This window comes from Chinchilla lanigera, unplaced genomic scaffold, assembly GCF_000276665.1.
Source record: "Chinchilla lanigera isolate Chin_1 unplaced genomic scaffold, ChiLan1.0 scaffold00052, whole genome shotgun sequence".
Classification (NCBI taxonomy): Eukaryota; Metazoa; Chordata; class Mammalia; order Rodentia; family Chinchillidae; genus Chinchilla; species Chinchilla lanigera.
The window spans coordinates 14,697,899-14,703,898 of NW_004955453.1; the positions used below are offsets into that span (position 1 = coordinate 14,697,899).

A 6,000-nucleotide genomic window follows, 5' to 3' on the forward strand; every position below is an offset into this window, starting at 1 on the left:
AAGAAAAGTAGCTCTCTGTCTTACCACCATGACTTTACCACAAGGTCTAGCTTCCCTCATCTAAGACCAGTGTAAGTCTAAGGCAAGACTGGAAGTGGCAGAGAACACCACTGTCTTCCTCCTCACCAACCAATTCTGGAAGCTCAAAGATGATCTAAGAATTCATTTGACCCATACTGCTCCATAATCCAACTCTCAGCTGCCTCTGGTTTAGTCTGCTTTTCATAGTTAAGGATGACAGGTTCAGACAGGAGCACAAAATTCCTCCGCTAACCCTAGAGTTTATTCTGGAGGTGAGATAGCAATTTTATTTCTTCAAGAATCTTGCCAACCCTTCCAATTTAAATTCCAATCCATGTTTTGGTGGGGAAAAGAAAGAAAACAGAACTAAACACCAACATTATCTTTACCTCCAGTGACTATTTCCAACAGCAGCAATGGGACAGGAGAGTTCAGGGAGCAGAGGGAACAGAGAAGAGAAACGCTTTCTTTACTTCATGGCCCCTACTTCTGTTTGGGTTGCTCTCAGAGATGGAGACCTTGTCACATGTGTCTTCTCATTCAATGCTTCCTCTAATGCAGAATCTCTAAACAAGCCTTGCAGTTCTGGGTCTCACATAATTTCTTCAGCATGGTCACTTCCTAAATCAAATTCAAAATATACTCTCCAGTCCTCACCAATGCAGGGAAATGTGGGTCTGCTTTCAGAATGGCAGTAAGTGAAAGCAGTGGGAAATAAAACCTGTCTATAAAAAGTCATTCATCTGGGACAATTCTTTTTGTTTTTGTTTTTTGGTACCAGGAATCAAACTCACAACCTCACACTTACCAGGAAGGCGCTGTGCCACTGAGCTATACCGCTGGCCCCATCTGGGATAATTCTGAGTGGAATCCTAATATTGTCATCAAGTATTTTCGGAGTAGTTAGATAGGAAAGAATAACACCAACAAATAGCTTGCAGAAGCCACGTGACATTGCCCTCTTTTTCTTTAAAGCCTGACCTACATGGACTCTTTCTCAGGAGAGTACAAAAATTCACATGACTCCCAATATTCAAAATGATAGCAGGCTAAAAACAGCATAAATGCTAAAACTGGATTTTGAGGCCAGTAACCTCAAAATGAGGTGACACAAGTCCAAACTATGGAAAGACCATGCGGAGAACAATTACCCTGTGCAGGTACGCTACAGAAGCATACAGAACAGGAGTCAGATACTGTGGATCTTAACAAGACTGTGAGTGTGTAGGGGTATGTATATGTGTGTGCATGTACACTCTGTGTACACGCAACAAATTCACAGCCCAAGCTCAGTTCTCTTTCAGGAACCCACATCTTTCCCCACCAACACAACACAATGGAAGCATGAACAAATCGGAAAAAAGGCTAAGGAAATGAAAACTGAGGCTGGCAGGCCCTGAAATGATGACCCCCCCAGTGGCTCTCCACATGCATCACACGATCTCAGACTCACACCTCTGTTGCACTGCTCCAGGTCTTCATGGGTGGGTCATGCAAGAGCACACCTTGGCCTTCTCATCAACAGACAACTGCATTCTTCCTCATAGCTATGAGCACCCACTGTACAATCTCTCGGGCCAAATACGACAGTCCCTCTCCTGTACACACTGCAGTGCCACACAGCCAAGTCCACCTCTCTGCATCCCACCATATGAATGCTCAAGCTAGAAGCACTGAACACAAGGAGCCCAACACCAGCTGACTTGCCATTCAGCCCAAATGAAGAAGAGGAAGCTAACTAAGGACAGACCCACCCTCCTCAGAACTGTGGGTGGCCTCCTCCCAGACAGTGTGAAGCAGCCAGCTGAGCAAGAGCCACAGTAGGGTGAATTCTCTCTGCCTGGTAGGATTTCAGAGTTCATGTCTCTGCACTGGTTATTTCTACTCCTTATCTCCTGCCACAGTCCCCATGATGTGTGGGATGACAAGCAGTCTTCCTAAAGAAAGATGTTTGCATTCAAGAACCAACCAGGTGAGATGTTTCTGTGAGTCCCTTTTTGTCGCGGAGCTCCAAAGCTAGTCAGAGATTCTCAGGGCTGACTAAGATGGCAGTGTGAGGAAACAGTGAGCAAAGACAAATTTGTCATGTCAGATACTCTGCAGACAGTAGCTTCAAGAACATGAAGTATAGAAAAAACCATAAAATAGGATTACATACAAGTGCTCCAACTGGTTTTAGGGTGTTTGGTTGAGAAGTAGTATCTGGCTGAAACAAGAAAATGATCAGTTGGTCGACACAACTTCTTTGTTCTTCTAGAGATTCTTAATGAAACCAAAATTCCACGTGATGGGAAGCTGCAACTCAGTTAGAACATTCAAGTAGCCAGTGTTCTAGGCCCCCTGCATACTTGCTGCTGCCACAGTGCCTGTGCAGGAGTGTGAGAAGCAAACTTAAAAGAGCTTTAAGGCAGGCAGAGTTGAACAGGCCTATAACCCCAGCACTCTGGGAAGCTGAGGCAGGAGGATTGTAAATTTAAGCCCAGCCCAGGCAAGACAGTAACTTACTGAGACCCTAACCTTGGACTCAAAGAGAGGCGGGGGCGTGGAGGGAGAGAGAGAGAATGAGAATACTTTCAAAGGTTTAAAATAATGGTCAGGGATATGGCTAGGTGGGGCACAGCACCTGCCTGGCAAATGCAAGGTCCCGAGTTTGATTCACAGTATCAAAAACAAAACAAAACAAAAAGTGAGTTTGATTCCTGGCACCAAACAAACAAAAAAGGTCTAAACTAAAATCTAGGAAGCTGAGAAAGCAAGAAAATAGTTTCAAATGCTATCACAACAAGAACACAATATTGTTGTAGTTCTAAACTCATAGTTCTGCCATAAAGTCAAACTCCAGATAGCCAAATAATGTCTGGCACCCACCCTCCAGACAGCACACACTCACAAGGCAGTTTTTAGCAAGGATCAAACCCATCCCCTGTGGTATAGTCTGGGCAACAATGTCTAGAAGACCTTTCTCCAAGATTCCTCAAGTTTCTAAATGCACTATGATGATTTACCTTGTGCACCTGTGTGCCTTTAGGATCCAAGAGACAAACTACCCATCTCTTAGGCAGTATTTTAAGATGAGACATCAAAGGAAAGAGAACAAAAAAAGAAGGCCATTCCCAGGCTAATGATGCAAGTTTCAAAACACCTAACTTAGCCAGACAAGGTGGCCACACACCTGCACTCCCAGTGACTTAGGAAGCTGAGGCAGGAGGATCATAAGTTCAAGGCCAATCTAAACAACTTAGTGAGACCCTATCTCAAAATAAATGAATAAATAAATAAATAAACAGGGCTGGAGATGTAGCTCAGCATTCCCTGGATTCAACCCCCTAGTTCTCTAAAAACCCTTAAAACAAACCTAAACTCATAAAGAGCAAATGGCAAGTAATTACAAGTTTCATTATTTTCATTCAGTTTATACACATTTTAAGTCACTTATACACACCACTTAAAAGACAGGCAAATGCTAATCCTAGCACTTGGGAGTCTGCAGCAAGAGGATCACTGTGAGCTCAAGCCCAGCCTGGCTACATAAGGAACTCAAGGCCAGCCTGAACTACATAGAGAGACCCTGTCTTGAAAGAAAGAAAAGAAAGAAAGAAAAAAAGAAGATAGGCAAAGCTGTTCATACTTACTGCCTCTGACGTTCAAAGAGTCCACCATCAGCTGATCCTCCAATCAACAGCTCACAAGGAACTTACTTTAGGAGCCAATAAACCGCCCTTCACCTGGAAAATAACATTTTGAATAATCTAATATTTTACAGAACTAATGACCTAACATGTTTCTTGTTCCTACGCATGATCCCTGAGAACAGGAGGACTTAAGGGCCAAACAGGGTACAAAAACTGAGCTATGGCCTTCAGAAATCAAGCTTAGAAGAAAACAAATCTGTTTCTGTGGCTAACTTCTTTAATTTAGTTCCAAATGGGAAACTGCCCAGCTGAAAAGCAAGTAAGTAAAGGTTAACTGAGAGCAGAGTAGCTGAGGAGAAAATTCTTGGGAAGAAAAGTCCCTCTAAACAGCTCTCAGGACATCTGAACAGTCTGTGCAAAAACAAAGGTCTGGGAGAATACACACACCACTGTAAATGGTGTCATCTTGGGGGATAGGGATGTGATGAAGGAAGGGCTGGGCAAGGGAAGGTGAGGGGGCTATCTGATAGTTTACCTGAAGGCATCTGTATTGTTTGATCTTAGAACAAAAAACACACATTACTTATGTGAGTTTCCCAAGAGCCTCCAGAGCATGCCTCCTCCTCCCACCCATGCTGCATCAGCAGCTACCACCTCCCTCCCGGTGATTCCTACCGAGCAGAGCAAAGCGCTGGTCAGCAGTGACTCCCATTCAATGCTGAACCCACACAGCTGGAATGTTCCAGGAAAGACAGGAGAGAGAAAAAGCCACTGAGTAGCTGTGAAAGATCAAGTTAAAAAGCCACATAAAAAAACATAATACCTGGCCCCAAATACACATTCCTGGCATGGAATGTGTACTGCTCTCATTCTTACTGGCACCCAGTGATCTCATCTTCTCCCCTCAGCCTTCTCACAAGCTGCCACAAAGGGGAAAAGTACAAGCAGCAGACAATAATTATTCCACCACAAAATTTCAGCTAGGACAATCAATTTTCTTTTACAAAAGACATAACTGTCATGTTATTTGGGAGCTTTTATGAAATTTATTACTAGATTCTTCAGCTATAAGCATGACTTGGCACTAAAGGGCAATTGAAGTGCTTTGGGATATACCAGAAAAAGAAGGTACATCACAGGTAAAACCTTTCTTTGCTCTTGCTTCTGGGTCTTTTCATGGTTTTTATACACAGATGGTTGGGGTTAACTGAAAACACTGAGTGAAAAGAGTTAAAACATGAAACAGTTACTTAACTACTACCCAGATCTTCATTTCTAAATACCATCTGTCAGAGCTCCTAAAAAACAGCTGATTCCAGAGCTGGCTTAGAAAAGCAGACAAGCTCAGAACATCTTGTGCTGCCAAAAAGTAAAGACGGTGTTCAAAATTTGATAGGAGCATTAAAAGACGATAGGAACAGTTACTACCACACTTAATAGCAAAACACTAACTGTATTTCCTCTAAGATTGGGAGCAAGGCAGAACATTTACTCTTCCCATTCCTATTCACTCCTATATTGGCAAGCCCAACCAGTGCAATAAAGCAAGAAAAAGAAATCAAAGATATATAGGTAGCAAATAGAGAAGTAAACTATTTATAGTACACAAGACCTCATACATAGAAAATCCTACGAAATCTACAAAAATCCTTAGAACTACTAAGCAAGTTTAGTAAAGTTGTAAGACATAAAATCATTATGCAAAAAGAAAGGTTTTTTTTTTTTTACTTCTATATAATAGGAACACATAAAAATAAAATAAAATGGGGCTAGGGGTGTAGCTCAGTGGTAGAGCACTTGGTCAGCATGCCAAGGCCCTATGTCCAATCCCCAGCACTGCAAATCAATTAATCAATCAATCAATTAATAAACAATGCAAATAATTCTATTCAAAATAGTATAAAGGGGCTGGGGATTTAGCTCAGCGGCACAGTGCCTGCCTGGCAAGCGCAAGGTCATGAGTTCAATTCCCCAGTGTCTTGGTTACTTTTTTCTCGTTGCTGAGACAAAATACCCAACGCCCAAAATGAAGGAAGGAAAGGTTTATTTAGTTCACAGTTTGTGGAGGTTTCAGTCCATACTTGGCTGGCTCTGAGGCAGAAGATAGCAAAGCAACAAGAGCAAAGAGGAATGGCAGCCGAACAGCAAACAGCCAGAGCAAAACCGGAGGAATGGTGGCAAGCAGCTTCTTTCCCTGCCTTACTTTGTAAACAGGCTACCCCCACCTAAGAGGCCTGTAGCTCTCACATAATCTCCAAGCCTTCCTCTTCCACAGGCTCAGGATGTATACAAAGTAAGCACCCTGGCTTCCTGCTGAGTCACTTAGCCAAACCTCTAGACTCCCCAA

The 6,000-nt window shown here is 42.9% G+C and overlaps 1 protein-coding gene across 6 annotated transcripts in view; it reads right to left on the bottom strand.

Moving 5' to 3' along the window:
* Positions 1-6,000, bottom strand: part of Ttll4 (tubulin tyrosine ligase-like family member 4) — a 40,081-nt gene that overhangs the window by 17,954 nt on the left and 16,127 nt on the right. For 3 of the 6 annotated variants that reach the window (XM_013519800.1, XM_013519801.1, XM_013519799.1), the window contains exon 1: positions 3,654-3,746. The gene's annotated coding sequence lies outside the window, so the exon portion shown is untranslated. Of the gene's footprint in view, positions 1-2,179; positions 2,268-3,653; positions 3,747-4,328; positions 4,386-6,000 lie in introns of those variants that run through there. The other 3 variants (XM_013519797.1, XM_013519796.1, XM_013519798.1) reach the window with 2 other exon arrangements.